We start from the raw sequence: 19,808 nt of genomic DNA on the forward strand, positions 1-19,808 counted from the left end.
CCGACACACGCACAATATTCTGTCACCTGCTTTGTTGTCCAACCAGACAGAAGGTCACCTATGCTAGTATCCGCTGCCACATCACTTGGGTCTCCATAAGAGGAGCTCTCAGCCTCAACTTGACCTGGTTCTGGGGAGTGACTGAGGGCGAGAGGAGCCCCCAAACTCGCCTGTGCATGTGCTAGCTGCAGAGGCATCAGCGTTAGCTCTGGGTGTCTCCGCTACGTTTTCGTTGTAATTCTGATTCAGCTTTGTGAATCCAAAGGCCCTCTCTTTGACATATTTTCCCAACTTGATGTGTACTGAGTCCGTATTTTTAATGTGTAAATGTGATATTGAAGCAGAAAAAAAAAATCCACTGCTTTTCAGGTTGTACGCCGGGTATCTTACATTTTATAACAACATTTGGATTGTGGACCATTTGCAACAGTGCAGATACTTCTAGCGCTGCTGTTATTCTGTCCTTTCAATTTTTGATTTTCAGCACCCTGTCTATTTTTTTCATTCTTGCAATTTGCTTTTTTTCTTTTCGTAGAAGGTTTATTGCATGTATCACCCCTTCAGTGTAGAGTGGGTTTGTTTTAATGAGTATTATCTCTCCATGCAAGGTTTATCACATTTTATTCAAATTTAACAGCAACTGCACTTCTAAAATGGCATCTGTTAATATGTGATATTTCAAAGCAACATGCAACAATGGCTGCTATTAACAAGTTTTTTTTTCTTTTTTTTTCTTTTTTAGATACAGGAACTTGGGAAAACAATGGAAACAATGGGACAGCCGACTAAAAGGTCTGCACAGCTGCAGACAGACGAAGTGAATAGGTTGGAAAAAGTCACCGGTGTCACCTCTGTAACTGAGCCCACTACACCACTATTCAGTTTCACTAAAGCTGGGAAATGCTGTCCTTTTCTGTTTCCTGATCCTTAAAGACAAGTGGTGCGGATCATGGTGTGTGAAATGAAGGAGTTATCACCACTGTAACTAGACATGTAACACCATATTTTCATATAAATGAGCAACGTCAGATGTAAAACAGAAAACTCTTCCATGCACGAGATGCTGCTATTTCTTTATTTTTAATTGTCAATCAAATTTAAGAACAGTAGTTTTTGGGTGTGAAAATACATGCTGTAAGAGAGTGGTTAGCTTGTCTATACATGCGTTATCACATTGAATCATTGTCCATATCCATAGTACTGTAGGTACACTCCATCATAAATTTTTCATTATAAATGCTCCTGTGGTGCGTTGTTTGGTTCATGCAGCATTACTGACTCCCAGCAAGCAACTATAAACAAATGTTTCACCTGACTTCATGAAAGAAGAAAAGATATTTTATGGAAAAGTAGCTGGTTAACTTAGCTTAGCACAAAAACTGGCAACGGGGGGCAACACTAGGTAAAGGTAGGCTAACTGGCTGCCGACTGTAGATTTATATTAACCATTTACCAAGTGACAAGGATATCAATCTTTTCATCTAAAAGTGTATTATGCTTCAAAAAATAAATTGAAACCCATTCTCTTGACAATTCTTCTCAGTTGCCCCTAAAGTTTGCAGACTAATATCCTGTTCTTGTTATTTGTCTTCACAAATAAGAAATTATTGTTAAAGAAAGAAAATGATCAATATTATGTGGTAGCACATCTCTGGTTTTAAGGGGAAAACAAAAATATTTCGCCCATTCTATCCCAAAATGATGATTTCAGCTAATAACAGCATATGAGAAATATTGCATCATGCATTGCAATGACAGGCACTCTATCCCTGTCGCTGTCGCTGACATTTGTTTTAGTAGTAGAATTGAAAATCTTTAAGGTCATTAAGAGAAAGTTTTCAAGAGAAATTACAGACAGTAAACAAGTCTCAAAGTGCAGCTAGCAGCCTTAAGGGCAGCATTAATTTTTTTGGTCTCCTTTTATTCACCGAAATTTGATTGCTAAGACAAAGTGTTTTTTTCACGGTCTGTCTTTACAGACCTCAAAGAGCCTATGGATTTTCACCCACTGGGAAGCAGACAGGCAAGTGATGTATAAATAATGGCAGATGATGCCATCAGCAGGTATCTGTGATAAATACTGACCAGTGTTTTTCAAGAAATGTTTTTTAGACTTACCCCAAACTCCTGTTGTTTAACTGACTTTTAGCCAGTTTGCTCTTCTCTTTATACAATGTTGGTTGCATAGAACTTTGTTGTTCTGGGGAGAAATGAATCAGCTTCTGGTGGGAATCGCAACACTGATTGTCTCATGTGAATTTCTTGCCACAGTATCCGCTCAGATCCATTTTTGTCTCCTTATTGACTTTGTAGGTATTCAATTTTCCTCTCTGTGTCACTTTCTGTGATGTTTTAATTTACAGCCCTGCAATCACCTTCTTGCCAATGGCGCTAAAAACAACAGCAGGCTACTGAGTAACCATAAGATATGAACGCTGAAAGATTTTGAAAAGACATTCCTCTGTCATTCCCTTCAGTTTTTGGGTTAATCTATTCTGTTGCTAACTGAGCTTTATTTAGTAAACACACTCTAATGGTTCTTCAGACTCATGTTGAGTGTGTCAAGTGAGAAATTCATTGACATTGTGTTCCTCCTTTCATGTCATGTAGTTTTGTTATGCATATTTATACAGTGGAAGCGTGTGAAAGATGTGCGTATATGAATACATAACAGCAGAAACACAAGGGTCTTGTATGTTGTCAAAATGTGTGCTACAGCTTGTGTGATATTTAAAGTTTCATGAGAAGGGCTGGGATATAAATCATAATGCCTAAACATTGGATCAGACAAGCAAAAGAAACGAGCACTGTGGGAAAAACCGAACAATCGTAAAGTGTCAAAATCAAGAAGCTCATGCTATAAACGTAATAACGCGGTTAGGGCTCTTATGGTGCACTGGTAAACACAATATACCACTTAGAGACTATTTCAGCAGCTCAGTGCATCCTCAGAGTCAGACTGCAGCAGAATCAGTCATTTGAACACAATGCGTTGCTCTGTCATGCAAGGTGATGCCAACTTCCATGAAGTATTCAAAATCTGTTTGTATACTGTCAGATTCAGAAACCTCAACCTGAGCTTCAGTCAGGCAAAGACTTTTTAAAATGGAAATGAAAAGAGGGCTTAAAGGTGGAAAGCACTGCAAAATAATACAAACTGCAATAAAACAAGCATAAATCACCTGTGCCCTTTAGCTTTCAAAATTTAATTTGTGAATAGCATTTGCATGTTTTGTTGACTGGCAATACTGCTGCTCCAGTTAGAAGAGGAGTTGAATATTCTTTTGTCAATTTCATAATGTGTTTGAGCTGAGTGGGCACATTTAAAGTATAGCAGGTTATGGATATAGCAGATTATATAGCAGTTTTGTTATGTGCCTAAATGCCACCGGCACCACCTCTCACACCACCTCCTCTTTGCTCATCTCCTTGTCTCCTGTGCTCCTACTTGTATATGAACAGAGCTCTAAGGGTTCACTGAAGATCACATCTGAAAGAGAAGCCACTGGTGCATACGCTATCGGGCTGCTCCATACGTGTGGAGATGTGGCATTTGAAAAAAGACGAGGTTGCGTGTTTAAAAAAAAAAAAAAAGACGAGGTGGATGGGGGGGCAGTCGAGCGACAAAAGTACGCCAGTGTACCGTGCGCCAACAAAGCGCCTTGCGCCTGCCTGCTGCCTGGTGTGGGGAGGGAGATGCGACCCGTCAGAGAGTGAGGGGGCTGGCTGAATGACTTCACATCACCCTTTCAGCTCCAGCAACTTCCCATTTATATTGTAATGCAAATCCATGGCCTGTCCCAGATGGTGCTTTTCCAGCATCGTGGGTGCATAGAAATATGATTATTTATCCCAAGCACTTCTCAAGTCTTTAATACACCCTCCTCCGTCTGCCTCCATCCCCTCCTTCTACTGGCAGCGGTTTAAAGTCTGTGTAGTCTGATGTGTCTCTCCCTAATGGTAGAGGAGAAAAAGAATAGATGATAAATTTGGGGAGAATTTGACAAGGGAGTACCTAAGAGATTATGGAAAAGCGAGAGAGAAACAAACCTAAGTGCATAAATCAAGAGGGATGGGGAAAAAAAGATCTTTTTTGGCTGAGCATTAGGCTAAGAGGCATAAACAGTAATTCTCATGACTCAAAAGTGCTTTTAATCACCTCTGCTGGGCAAAATAGTCCACCAGCCCATATCAGTGCCTAATATGATCTTACTAAAAGCATACTCAGAATTTTTCCTGAATAAATTCACCTATCTCTGCCTGTGTGGGACATGGAGCCAGCCTTTTTGTTTGTTGCGTACATCAAACAACTCAAAACATGTTCCAAGATTTTGTGCAATGTCAACACATGAGTCATCCACAGAATGTGTCTTAGAGATTTGACTGTATTAAAATGTAATGAAGAGTAACAAAAGGACTACTGTAGATATTAAAATGTGTTATTTTGGATCCATTTTAAAGATATGACTAACAACAGATAATGGAACTTCAAGGCAAATGACATTGCAAGAAGGTGAGAGTTGTGAAAATGCTGCCTATAAATATGTTTTTATCCCATCTAAAATCATTTACAAGTCAATTTTCAGACTTCTTTTTAATGTGAAAGCACTTTGTAGTCACTGTTAATGGGATCATCTGAGCAGGGTTATGCACAGTAGCATAAACAGCATCGCTGAGGTTTTCTGCATGTGAAACAGGCACAATCCTGAGGGACTGTGCTGCAATCAGCTGTGTACTATAAGTCGCTCAGTTATACTGTCAGCATGTCTATACTTTTTGTCATAACACCTTCAGCAGATCTATCGCCTGCCTTAGAAGCATTCAGGTAGCACTTGACACTTCCCACACAGATTAATTAAACCGCAATCTAGTGTCAGATAGACTCCTCCAACCCCTGTCACATCATTATATTATATGTTCTCTAAGTTCAGTGGCATTGACACAAAGTTTTAGTGAAGGGTTGTGAGGTTGAGCTTCTAGTGAGGCTGTGTTAATAATAAACACTTTTGGCCATGCATTTTTGAGATAGTCCCTAACTTCTTGTGGATGACTGGTGAAAAGTTGTTGAGGACGAACCTCGCTAAAAACCTGAATATTGACTTTAAAACTGCCCCGTGTTTTTAGCCTATAATGTTTGTTCATATTTTTGGAAAATCAACATCATGGAAAGTCATGCTTCCTTGGCTACTAGCATTTCATGCACAGAGGACAGTATCTGTTCATATCCAAAAAAATCATATTTGTTAACATCGAATAGCTATTCAGATGTTTGCCGCTTAATCTTCTGCTCTGACCTCAATATGATGGAGGTGAACAGAATTTTGATTTTGCTGCTCAAAGCATGAAAAAAAAAAAAACCTTTGAATCGAAAAACAAAAGCTGTTTTCTAAAAAAAACTCAGAATAATCCACAAATCTTGCTGTCAGCAGTTTTCCTTGCAGCTATTTCTTGAGCAGAAAGTATCCCTGATGGAAGCTGTTCACAGTTAACTCTGTAAGTATACTTTACCGGTTGCAAACAGTATATAAAATGCAGTACATTTAGGGGATTAAAGTCTTTTTATCTGGTTCCACTGTTACCACATATGAGTCAGTCATCATTAACAGCCTGTAATTCACCGAGTGACGCTAACATGTTGACACCACAGAGATTTTAACAGGTTCTGTATATCTGTATGCAGCTGGCTTATTTCCATTATATTTATGCCTTTACTTTTCTCAAGCTTTCCGAATAGAGCAAATTAAAGGCAATCTAACTTTGAGCAAATGTAAATGGCTTAATGGAGCTATCCCCTGTAATTGCTCCACTCAGTCATGCATTCATTAAGTGCTAGGGAGGTTGGCTACTCTGTACTTTTTACACATAGAGCACAACAGATTTTCTCCTCGAACAACTTTCACTTCAGATTCTCACTCTTTAATTATATGGCTTTTTCAGTGAGCCATATAACATAGATACAAACACACATAAATCCTCTGTGCAGGGAAGGTGACAGTATGCTTGAAGCTAATTTTCATCACAGATCTGTCACTCACTATTTTAATTTCCTCTGTATTTGCAGCAGAGCTCGGAGAGTGAGTAGTAGGTATTCATGATTTCATTGACCTTTGGTGGAACTGCAGTCATAGATCAATCCAAACAGGGTTCAGATGCACTGCAATTTGTCCCAGTGTTACCAGAGAGAGAGGAAAATGTAGGAAAACTGACAGTCAGAAAGTCTAAACTGGTCAGAATACGTGGTGAACAATTTCATCACTTCTAAAACCACAGCCAAATCCATTTCAGCCCCTTTTCACATACCTGACCAAAATACAAATTGCAGAATAAAACCCTGTGGACTCAGCTGAAATCACAATTTCTCCTGCAGATTATACCCCCCAGCCCCTTTTTTTTTTAAACATTCTAAAAAAAAATAGCTTGTTTTCCACAGGAGGCAAGACGGAAAAAAAAACGTCTTTATTCAATGAGCCGGTCATCAGGACATTATTGTGTTCATCATGTCTGAACGGTTGTCATTCCACATCACTCTCCAAACAGTTTACCTGCCCACACAAAGAGCAGTAGTTGGCGATAAGCCTGGATGGTCCCCATAGTTTCATGTTGTTCACCATCTGTGCTCAAGCAAAACCTTCCACCACATACGCATTTTTACAAGGATTTACCATTCAGAATTTACAGTTATTTTTTCAGTCTTCAATTTCACAGAGAAGTCAACAAAAGCAGGCTTCTCATTTACAGCCGACGACAGCGGATTTTGTGGACTGAGACAATGACTGCTGCCAGCAGATTTTATCAGATGTAGCCATCTTAAATTCATGAAACTCCATGAGTTGGTTGAAAACTCCCTTTCCGCTGGCTTGTAATGTTTCCATCTGATTCGTTTTAAAATGAGAAGCCTGTGAAAGAGTCTTAAGTTGGGCAGACAGCATTGTGTTAACTCACACTACACACTTTAATTTTCCTGTCTGCGTGGCCAGAGTCTTCGACTTTTATGCCTGAACTGTACAGATCAATTGACCAGCTAATATGTTGGTGCTCACACTGAACATAAGCATAGAAACCCTGGTCGATTTTGTCCGTTGACAATTCCAATAAAGTTTATTCGTACCAGACAAACACCTCCTAAACAATGTTGGCAAAAAGAGAGAAAGGCAATGTTACTTTGTGCAATTCGGCTATGAATGGAGAGTAAGAAGAAAAAAAGAAATATGGGGCCGCAGATGGCTGGAAGATGCTGACAATATGGTCTGTCTGTCCTGCTGGAAGTTCAGTTTTATATCACAGCACAGGCTGAGTCATACGTTTAGCCACAGCATGTAAAAGACTACTCCAGTAATATCTAAAAAAAAAAAAAAGTTCACTACAGATTATAATGGATTTTTTGACAGCAGTCATAAGGGAAGGTGGACCGTGGACCTGCCCAAACTGACCTGCTCAAAGACAGCTGACCAAAATTTCTGATATGCCAGAAATCCAACCAGTCATCCGAGGACCGGATCATAGATCATCCAGATAATTAATCAGCCAACTAATTTCAGACTGGACGTCAAACGACAACCGATCTGACAGAATTTTGACCTGATTCTAAAATTAGTCAGGGGCGACCAGTTTCGGGCTAAAATTGGGCAAAATCTGTACACTGTCTGTCTCGCTTTAAATATGCACGATAGCTTTAGTGCATGGTATATAGCTAAAAGACTGAGGCTGAAATGTTATTTGTTCTAACATAACCCTTGGATGGTTTTTAAAGCTTGGTTTAGAACAACATACTTGGACAACAACAACAGTCATTGAATATTTCATCTTTAATGTTCGTATTTTCAAACAGAATGCTTCAATTTAGACGAGAGAAAAGGCTGAGGAATGAGCAAAGTGTTTGACTAACATAACACTATCTAACTCAAGTTTTACTCAAATTGCTTGAGTGTAAACTTTTCCCAAACCAAAAAGAAGAGCAGGACAGAGCTGCTATAGCTAGTGTATATGCTGATATATTAGCACTTTGGTTCAGTCCTGAACAGGTATTTTTCTACCATAACCCGTAACCCAATAATGCAGTTAGCTACTGACATGCCTGTTGCCTCTGGGAATAACGCTTAGGTACTTTAGGTAATAGACGTAGACTTAGGAAACTTTAATGTCCTCCAAGAGGCAATTTTCGAACAGCACAGTTAATAAGCTAGTTTTGCCGTGCATACTCACATTTGCAGCTTACATTAGGGCACACAAGCACACTGTTTGATTCACCACTCACACTTTTGCTGTTGTGTGTTTGGTCTTGGAAGGAAGATAAAAAGAACACCGGCCTCCAAACTCTTTAGATACAGTGTATCACTCCTGCAACAGCTCCCTGCACACCACTACAACATGTTGAAAGCTTGACAGGCCTTCCATGTCTAGCCACGGTTGCTAAGCTACAACTGGACCATCGCTGTTCAGGGGTCGAGTCTAGTGAATGTTCGGACTGGCCAAGATATTCCACAGAAATTAAGTTACCGCCATTGATCACCGTTACATGATGGAATAGTTAGAGATACTGTATGAGAGCAATGACGAACGATTGAGACCGAAGTTGGAGACAAATAAAAACAACTTACAAGGTAACATAATCCCCAAACACAACAAAAGAAACATTAAGCCATAGTAGGTGGACACCTGCAGCTTTTGACCACAGTTGTCTCTTTAATTTGGAAGGGGCTGATCACCCAAACCCCATGCAAAGTGAAATCATGGTAGGAAGTGCAGCATCACCATCTATAGGCCAGAGCAGCAACGGCACGCTCCAGGAGCTGTAACAGCAGCTGCCTTTTACATAGCGCCTGCTCACCCTGTACACACATATTGTGCCCACAAACACCGCTTTCAGAATCAATTACTCACACACCACAGGTCACGGAACAGTTCATTACTGTTCAATTACCAGTGAATGTTCAATAGCAAGCCCATTACAGGGGAAAAGCTTCAACCTCACTGCCAAGACAACAGGAGAACAAGTATGACATTTTAATGATACTATTAAAGATTATCAGATGAGATGATTATAAACAAATAAATTAAAGCAGATTATGATGATCTGTAGGAAAATAAAACAGAAAATAAAAGTGGGAGTGAGCAGGTTTTGACATCAGTGTAACCAACGATGAAGCTGGCTTCTAATTGTATTGATCGACTGTACCCCATTACCCTGACTTGTCATTTATCTCACTGAGATCCATAATATCATTATGATCTCTGTTAATGCATTTTACCAGCACAATATTTTTAAACTACAGAGTAAATGGAGAAGCTGCATGTTTTTCTCTCCACTGACTCATACAGGTAGTTCAGCTCTGAATTCCCTTCGATTGTGATTCACTTGAGAGCAGTTGAAGTCCCTGCTGTAACTAATTAGGTCACACTTGACACACCTTTTCACGTATTTCTCCCTGGCAATTATTCCAGCAGAACACACTTATGGTAAACAGAAAGTTTACTCTTTCACTTCCTTCCACATTTGGATTTATTGTTTCTTTTCTCCACTTTCTGTAGATTTTTGTCCTCATTCCTTCAAATCCCCAGATTCCCCAGTCTGCCTCCAGAGTAGAAAACCACAGCCCTTGCTTCGAGTTTCATCAGATGAAATTTGACGAGGTGGCAAATACATGAAAGAAAGGACTGAAATGACAAAAACACTTCCGAACTGAACGATCATCATGACCTCGTAGTTGATCAGACAACATCCATGCAAATGTTCTACAACGTTTTTACATCTCGCACATTTTAACAGAAACAGGGGGCAAGCCATCTTAAAATGAATTAATTTTTATTCGGCCCCAAAAAAAATCTAATTTTTTTGAATTTTCCCTTTGCTTTTCTGAGATTTGAACTAGTTTTTTTCCGCAACATATTGTAGTTTGTTTTATGTTTTGCCAGTCATCACATAGACTCAATCTATCTGTTTCTTTTAGGAGTAAATCACAAGTTTTCTCTGAAAAGTGTATATGTTTAATAGAATAACATACTCTACAATCTGACTATGAAAAGATACACAGATACCAATATACATATAATCCATTATGTAACTAAGGACATGTAGTGTTTGAAGAAGTATTCAGATCTGTAACTCACCTTGTTTAATAAAACACTATAAAAAATATTCCATTACAAGTAAATGTCCTACATTTTAAATCCTACTTAAGTAAAAAGTACAAAAGTTTTAACAACAAAATATAAAGCATCATAAAAATGGCCGCTGTGACTGATACTTAATATTACTGTATATGACATTATTAGATTGTTAATACAGATGCATCACTGGATAAAGAGGATTTTCCTTTTGTAGCTGGTCAAGGTACAGTAGAGCTTGGTTTAACTACTTTTCATCCACTTATTTTATTTCAGTAGTTTCCAAATGAGGGGTCGGGCCCCTTCAAAAGGGTCACATTTTTTTGAGTTTTCTCTAATCTAAGGTCATCTTTTGGAAAATATTTGTGCATGAAACGGTTGAACAGAGAATTTCAGAGGGGAAATCACTCTTGGGTGGAACTGCTAACAACTAATGGATTTGTGAAATACATGACCTTGGGGCCCCAAGTAGACACAGTCTTTTTTGTGAGGGGTGAAGGTGAGAACCACTGTATAAACTTAGCCAATATCTTTGTATGTGAAATCCCAATCTGTAAGGTTGTCAGATAAATGCAGTGGAGTAAAAAGTACAATATTTCCCTCTGAAATGTTGTGGGGTACAAGTATAAAGTATCAGAAAACTGAAATACTCAAGTACAGGTAACTTGAAAATTGTACTTAATTACAGTACTTGAGTAAAAGTACTGAGTTACTTTCCACCACTGATTACATACATGTAACACTAACAGAAATATGAAATGCATTGTCACTTTGATAAGTTTCACATATGAATACGCGTAATGTATGTGCCTCATATACAGCACGTTCCAAAAGGCACCATGTAGCACTGACCTGGTGACTGAGACGATAGATCATCTCTCTGACGCTGGTTTAGTACTTTTTCTTCATATCAATGGACACAAAGGTTTCACTTCCGTTTTTTTGTCAAATTTGAAGAGAGTTACTGAAACCTTGGGCTGCACTTAATAATGAAATATAATCAGTTCTCAATATGACTGATAATGCACAGCAGTATTCAGCACTAACGTCAGTCAATTCAATCAGATGTGGGAACACGGGGGAACTATGGGAAAGACTTTAAAGGGTCAGTTTATCTAAATCACAAAAACATGCAGTATTTTTCCCTCTTACCCCTGGCAGTATCTATCCCACTAGTTAGTTTCGAGGAAATCCTCTGCTGAGACTTTTGTCACTACTCCAATATGTGGAGGTGGGTGAAATTTGGTTTGTGGTGCTCGAAGCATCACAAAATAACATTTGAAAAACTCAACAGCAGCGAGTCTTTATAGAAGCAATGTCCCAGTTCCTCTGGATAATCTAAAAACATATCTGCGGACAAGTCTTGAGGGAACTACTGTATATCTTCTTCTTTCACCGGGAAACAGTCCCGGTGAAAGAGGCATGGCTAGAGACCAATAAGGGTAACTGGTAAAACGTCTTTTTTTTTATGATTTAAGCGTACTGATCCTTTAACACTAATGGAAAATGCAATGTGCCACTGTGCATGACCAGAAAGCTGGAAAGTGACGTTTCTTGCTGTATTAAAGGTTAAGTACAGGGTAACATGTTCCTTCATTACATAGGTGCTGTGGTATTCTTTGAGTCACTCGCACATTGATCACCTTGCTGTTAATCAATAGCTAAAAACATAGTCCCTACATGATCTACTCGTGTTTGAGTAAGGGCTTCTTACAACAGTGCCCAGCTTTTTAAGGAAATGATTTACCCTTTTTTTCAAAATGAAACTATTTATTTGCTCCTTTTAAAGAGTTATCTTCAATGGGAATGAAGGGGCTTGGAGCTAAGAGGCAGAAAGGGCAGGGAAAGTCAGAAACTGGAGTTGTTTGTTTTGGTCTTTTTGTGGGGTTTGTTGACCCTAAATAAACACTTACTAATCGTAAGTGGTTTTCACTTCTACATTAATGTGATGGTTGTATTCTTCTGACAGTTGCTATTAGTTGCTATTGTTACAGGGAAGAGAAGGGTGAGAGATCAAGTTCCTGATAACACTGCTATCAGAGCAGTTAATGCAGTCATTATGTAAAAATGATAATGGCTTTTATTTGTCATAGCAGAAATAATTCAAACAGGTTTGTTTGCCAGGAGCTTACTCATTAAGATATTTTGCATCAAAGAATAAAATAATATGTATAAAAACAATCGTATTTTAGAGAACTGTAAAAAAAAAAACAATAACATGAATATATTATGAGGCTGAGAGCCATAAATCAAGCCGAAGACAATGAAAGTGTCAAAATGTTGAATAATTTCAGAAAACACTGCATGTTTGATCATGGCTTTGAATCTTCCATGAAAGCACATTTCCTTCTTCAAATGCTCCCTGCAGAGTTTGGTCTACAACAGAAAAATAAGAAAGAGCGACAAGAGAACGTTGGTTGGCAAGTACCGGCTCCCCTGGCGTCTTTTCCAGCACACAGCCAAGATGGCCATATTGTGTCTCTAAACAAATCGAATGGTTGGCACTGTGACAAGAAAGCCTCTGTGGTGTTCAGATTCACCGAGTCAGCACGACTGTGCTCCATCATTCCCAGGTCACCGCATGCAGCAGCCAGCAGGGAGCTTCAGTCGTGTTTACTCTACTGCTGGGTGGCAACTGTGTCATTAGTCTTTTGGCTGCAAGCTGAAAAAAATAAAGCAAGAAGCATTGATTACTTTGCGCTAAGTTTTTATACCAAAGGCAGTCCATCTTCAGCTCGTTCCAATTCATTAACTTATATTGAGACTAAAGATTCCTGCTGGGTTGAGACTGGGCCTTATTTATATTATATAAAGAATGAACATTTATCCACAGGCTAAAGATTTCGCCAAACAGATTCATCTCTCTCTGGAACTTCAGAGCGCTCACACACAAACACCTTGTTTTCATGTAGATACAGTATGATGACTTACACTTGCTAAAACTCATTCTTAAAATGGTTAACAATTTTATAGACTTTTTTGCTGATGGAGACATTTTGATCAATAAAAATATAGTGTATCATAAATATAAAATCCAACTAAAGTATCATTTTCATTATCGATTAATTTGCTAATTATTCTCCTGATTAATTGTTTGGTCTATAAAAACATTTTAAGAATGCCACCAGAGCCCACACGTCTTCAATCAATCTTAAGTCTTGTATTGTCTGACCAACAGCTCAAAATCCAAAGATATTTAATTTACGACATAAAACGGAGAAAAGCTGCAAATCTTCACATTTGAGAAGCCAGAGCTATTAAATGTTTGACATTATTGCTTGAAAATTAACATGAGCGATTAATTGATTGTCAAAATAGATGTAGATTAATTATTAGGTGATTGCCTAATAATTTCAGCTCCAATAAATACAGCAAGTCCTGCATACAAGAAGTAACCGTCCTCCAAAATTACACATTGAAGCATTATCTGATTTGACGCCCCCTGTTTTAGGATGTGACAATGCTATGATAAAGGTTTGGTGAGGTTTAAATAGGAACACAACTTGGTTAGGTTTAGGGGAAACACCGTAGTTTGGGCTAAAATCACTGCTTTGTTAAGGTTGAAAGACCTTTGTTTTCATGATTACAATAATAAGCACATGTTTAAGGTTGGGGATTAATTGAATGATTACAATCAGATGTTTCATTGACCGGCAGAGTTTAGAATAGATAGAATGTGTATTTATTACAGGGATGTTGTATTTTATTAAGCTTTTCAGGAGTTTCTATTTTTATGTTCACGCTGTGGAAGCTCACATTGTGATATATACTATATTTTATATATATATATACATACATATATATATATATAGTATTGCCACATAAAGCTGTAATCTCTAGAGTCGAGGAACCTTTTTGCCAGTGAAACAGAAATGGCTCCTCTCTCTGGGGCGATGAATGTCTATTTTTTACGACAGCACAGTAAAAGAAATGTCTTTGTGACACACACCTACACAAACACCATGCACACACCAGATACATACCTACACAAACGCACACAGACAAAGACTTGAAAGCCTCAGACACACACATCCATTACTGACTTCCCAACAATAGCCTTTTACGGGCAAATAAAGGGTATTAGTGTAAGAGCTGTAAAACCTGTCACACCTCCAGTCATATGTCTCGCACAGTCAATCTCTGAGGGAAAAAAAAGAAACATGTCCAACGGGAGATAAAACAATCGATAAAGGAAAGAGAGAAAGTAAAAAGGGAATGAGATTAGCTGTATAGTGCTGTGTACTCACTGGGATGCAAGCAGGCTAATTGCTCAGAGACCAACGTAAGGCGCTGGGATGAGGAGCGTCAGCAGCTCCCATCGATTGTTAGAAGTTCTGGTTCTGGTGATGTTTGTGTGTGTGTGTGGTGGTGGTGATGGGTAAGGGGAGTGTTTACACACATGGCCCCCAGGGATGATCAAGTTGATCAGATAACCAGCAAATATTCACATTAGTAGTAGAAGTAGCAAGACCACAGTGTAAAATTACACAAGCCCTGCACTTGGGATCTTATTTAAGTAAAAGCCTAATATCAACAAAATGTACTTAAAGCTGGTTTAATCAATATTTTTACATTAACAATGTATCAGGTGTGTGATGTGAAAAGTGTTGCTTATAGTGACGAACCCACAGAGAATTATCACTCTCAGCTGTACAGCTGAGTTTTTTAAGTTTCTTCCAGCTCATTGTTTCTGTGCCGCACCTTTACAGTTTGGTTCAATCTCATCACTTTCATCAGCGCCAGTTTCAGCTGCAGGGGGCAGTTGTTTTTAGTGAAAAAGATCTAAAAAAAACTAAAACCAAACACTGTACACTACCTGCTCAGCACCAAACAGCAGACAGACACAGTGAGCAACTAGCTGGTGAACATAGTGGAGCATTTAGCAGCTAAAGAGCCGGATATTTCCCTCAGGAGTTGGTGGAGACCAAAAACAGAACTAAAGGAGAGTGAATATTGGACTTAAACTCACCAGTAGGTCAGAAATAAGACAAATGATTGATAATGTTATAATTCATTATATTTGGATGTGTAAGTAAGAAACTGTTTGCTAACATGTTCAACATATCAACTTTAAAAAGATGATATGTCAGTGTTGCATTCACAACTTGTTTCCACCACCTAGTTGCCAAAGAATCTGTTACTGCAGGTTTAAAGTATCAAAATTATATTATTATATAAAGTATATGCAGAAAAAATATATTATATTATATTATATATATATTAATATATGTTATATTACTGGATTTGATTATTACTATTGGATTATAAATGTATCAATGTATGTAGCATTTTACTGTTGTAGTGGGTAAAGGTGGAGCTAACTACTTTATACAGTATACTGTGGAGTACTTTAATCTATAACAATGCCTCATATTTAACAAGTTGATCTCATTTATTGAATAAATATAAAAATTAGTTTAAGAAAATAGAAGAGAATAAAAAAATAAAAATAAAATTCTCAAGTAAAGTAACATGTTGTACTTAAATGCCGTACTCTGGTCTTTAATTGATGTAAGAGCATTAATATCACAGTTAAAATAATTTATTAAAAGTAAAAGTCCTGCATTTAAAATGCACTTATTTGAATGTACAGAAACTGAACATTATAACCTTCATGAAGGCAGGATTTATTGCAGCACAGTTGTATTAAACTGCATTAGTTTTAGCTCGGTGTACCTAGTGAACTGACAACCAAGTGTATAGGCAAATGTTATGTTAAAAGCATCTAGTAACTACGGCTTACCAATAAATGCTGAGGAGTAAAAAGTACAATATTCCTCTCTGACATGTAGTGGAATAAAAGTAAAGTACAAGTTTTGTAGCACTTGAGCAAATATACTGAGTTTCCATCTACCTGTGGATACTAGCTGTGGCTACCTCTTTTAGATAACAATGGAGACTCAATATCAAATTGCATCAGTGATTATATAGATGATTGTATCAGTTAAATTGATTATATGTCAATCGGAAGCAGAAAATGTGAGGTGTCAGTGTCATTTGTTAAACACTGCTGTAGAATTAAAAATAAAAAATAAAAATTTCCACTGCCACAGTGAGCAATGAGTATTGGCTATCCTCAGCCACCTAATTCCATTTCACACACAGATCAGTTGTATCAGTGGCAGCTCATCCTCATTTAAAACCATTAATGACTTTCCTACAGAGAATTCAGCACAGTGGGTGTGATTATTTGTCCTTTTGTGTGTGTGTGTGTGTGTCAGTGTCCAATTTATTTGCTCACATATCAGTTTGAAGTAAGTGTTTAATTATTGTGTTGTTTGAGCCGCACTACGGCGTGCTCTGTCAACATTTGTAGTGGAATGAAAGATGAAAGATTTAGCATATAAAATTCTCATATTGGTATTGGCCTCTTCTTTGGTATCCATTCAGAAAGATCCTAATTGTTATTCATCATTGCTTACCTCCATCTCATACTCAGATCAGTCGTGGCAGGAGTAGAGAGGATGGGGAGGTGGGGAGTTGGAGGTGGGTGGGTAATGATGGCACACAAGATACAGCTGGGCAAACATAGGAGGCACATTGTGTGAGCCAACTAGTGTGTCACCGCCTCCCAGCGGCGACATCTGAATCTGCATGAATGATGCATCTTCCATCAACCCTCAGCTCATTCTGAGCTTCTTCTGACTCTGCATGCGTCTTTGAATTATAGGATGATTTTAGAGGAGGTGTGGAGTAGTTTTCATTGCCGGAGGAAACGGTAGAGCACTTGCGTCAGACTCGGGCACATATTCATCAAACTTCTAAGAACTACACATGAAAATGATCTTGAGAGACTATTTAGGAACAAAACAGTTTCTTCGCTGAGTCACATCACGTCTCCTCCTTTTTTGTCAGGGCTCTGGAGTCATGCCATGACAGTAAAGATTAAGACACATTTAATCAAGCAACTTACTCCTACTTACAGCAAAGTGAAGATGGAAACTTTACGAGCAACTTTCAAATGATCACATCATTAAGTACATGTGGGACAAGAATTGTTTCAAAGGATTTAGCTACATCTGACGAATTGTTATTCTTTTAAAAAAAAAATACTTTTATTTTATTCTGCAAAAGCATTTGATTTCATGCTTTATTTCATATGTGTGAAATGCTTAATATCTTTATTTCTAATTGTCAAAAATGTGAAATTAACTACACTATAAATTATATATGGTGGAAAGAATAGAAAACGTGAATGAAATAGAAAAAAAAAAAAAAACGGCATAGGAAATAAATTCCACTGCTGGTAGACAGAGCGCATCAAAGAAAATATATAATAAGGAGAACTGAGCACCGCACTGACAAGTGCAGACAATGGAGATGTTTGTTTAAATCTAATTAAATTAATATTCATCAAGGCCAATAATATTTTGTTCAAGCCAAAGCATGTTTCAGTGGGTGTTTCTGTATTACAGTCCTTCAGGATCTACTCTCTACATAATTGAAGAAACCAATGGAGCTCCCTCAAATTTAAGAGTGTTTCAAGTCATGAGAAGTTTAAGAAATAGCTTTTGTTCTTAGGTTTGTGAATAGGAGTAAAAGTCAAGGATTTTTACTTTTATTTTTCGCTTAAGCCCAACATTTTACTCTGTACATTTGGAGTTTGATAAATACAGTTTCTGGGCTGTATGCAGTACACGTTCAAAGTCATCAGTTACATATCGCACAATAAAGAGATCAGACAGGGATTTTGTTTTTAATTTGAAGATTTGGTTCAAAGCTTTCAATGCACGCTTTCTTATAGTCATCAGTTGCTAAATGGAACAAACGATTTAAAGATTGACCCATTATCTGTGTCACACAAGATGTCTCTTGGCAAGAGTGCGAGCCTCATCTCGAGACATATGCTGTATACGAATATAGTAAATGGGGAAAAATAAGCACCCACACAAAAAAAAGGTAAAGTGACACCCAGCACATGGGAAATGGTATTTATTCACTTTTACAGGGAAACAATAAATAACAAGAGACCTAAGGTGAGTAACAGGAAGCATGTCACTTTACAGCAGACCACATTTTTATATTTAAGATTAATTTGCAGTAATCCTCAGAAGACTATAATTATCTCTCCACAGACTACTAGAACTAGCTCCCATTTTTATGAGTCTCCATTTGATTATCCCTTTCAAGATCATTTTAGCAGAAGATGTAGCACTTTACTTTGATCAACATCCTTGAGCAGGAAAAAAAAAGTCTGCACAAAACCCAAAAATGTTTGGGCAGATAATAAAATGGCTACATAAGGAATGGAATGAAAGGATTCTTCTGTCCCCAGGGGGACTTTTCTTGGGTTTATGTTACACTAATGCATCACCTCCCTCTCTTTTGGTCCACTTCAACCAGGGTGAATTCTAACTTTTGGATCCAGTGGAAAATGTTGCAGTGATAATACAATGTACAGTGTGCACACATACGAAAATTAGCACCAGGATTATACTCTATATACTATATTTTTTAACCCAAACCTCTTATCCAAGAGCATCCAAATGAGACTAGCATATGAAGTGGGAATCCACAGTGCACAATCCCATGTAATTTGTAACTGTTTTAGCCTCTGTGTTATTGAAAGTCCAGACATCTTTGCTGTAATCCATCAATCCAAAGCAAATTCTGTCCTGGGTTTGTGCCAATATGTTCTTTGTACCACTCAGGCAGTGTGTTTAACCAGTTCCCGGAAAATTAATATTTCAATCGATGTATTCAGAATGAACAATGTAGCATAATTTGTATTAGAGATGATAGCTACAAATGTTGTTTTGATAGATATTCATTGTCTAACGAAATTATGGCAATGAGGCCAGTCAATCAGAAAAGCGTCTGTTGATAATATAAGCACTCAGTACAGCAGCGTGCTCAGAGCATCCAAAACCTGAGTTAAATTTGTGTTTCCCTTTAACTCTGGTTGAAACAGTGATACTTGATACTAAGGGCCAATAAGATGACATTTCAGATTCAATCACTGTATCTCAGAGTATCAGTAATAGTGTAAAAAAGGATCAATACCCAAAATAGCGGATCTGTCCCACGTTTGATCACATTCTGGGCACACGAACACCCTCTGTTTCTCCCTCTGCTGCTGTTAAATGTTAAATGTGGGCAAGCACGGAGTGATCGCCTCTTTAGTTGTGAGCGTTCACATTGTAAAAATTTGTTATTTGCCATTAAAAATGTCTTATGTTTACATGCACATATACTAAATGGTGTAATTAAGAGAGAACTGCGAAAAGAACTGTTTAATGTTTGGCAAATCACTCAGTGATGATGAAAATCTATTCAGAAGTGGCCTGTAACAATGCATTCACCTCACCTCATAGAATATGATATGACAGTATTTTAGCCAATTTGGATTTATAAAAAAATACCAGAATAAGTACTGACGTTAGAGATTCTGGTCCTGGTATTAGATCGTAAATAATTTTACGATTTGCCCACAACAGCTTTCTGCTTTCACCTGCATACAACCATCACTGCGGACAGTTAGATTCATTTCTCTCTTTGATCTTTATCGAGGGTCTGAGGATAGAGGTGTCATATGCTGTGCAGACTGTAAAGCCCCTTGAGGTGAATTTGTGATTTTTGGATATATATATATATATATATATATATATATATATAAAATATGGCTTGACTTACATGTGTTTTATTGTGCATTTGTGAACTAGTTTATCAATGATGTGGACTGGAGCTAGAGAGGCCCCTGACAC

Source organism: Xiphias gladius, chromosome 18 (genome assembly GCF_016859285.1).
Source record: "Xiphias gladius isolate SHS-SW01 ecotype Sanya breed wild chromosome 18, ASM1685928v1, whole genome shotgun sequence".
NCBI classification, from domain to species: domain Eukaryota; kingdom Metazoa; phylum Chordata; class Actinopteri; order Istiophoriformes; family Xiphiidae; genus Xiphias; species Xiphias gladius.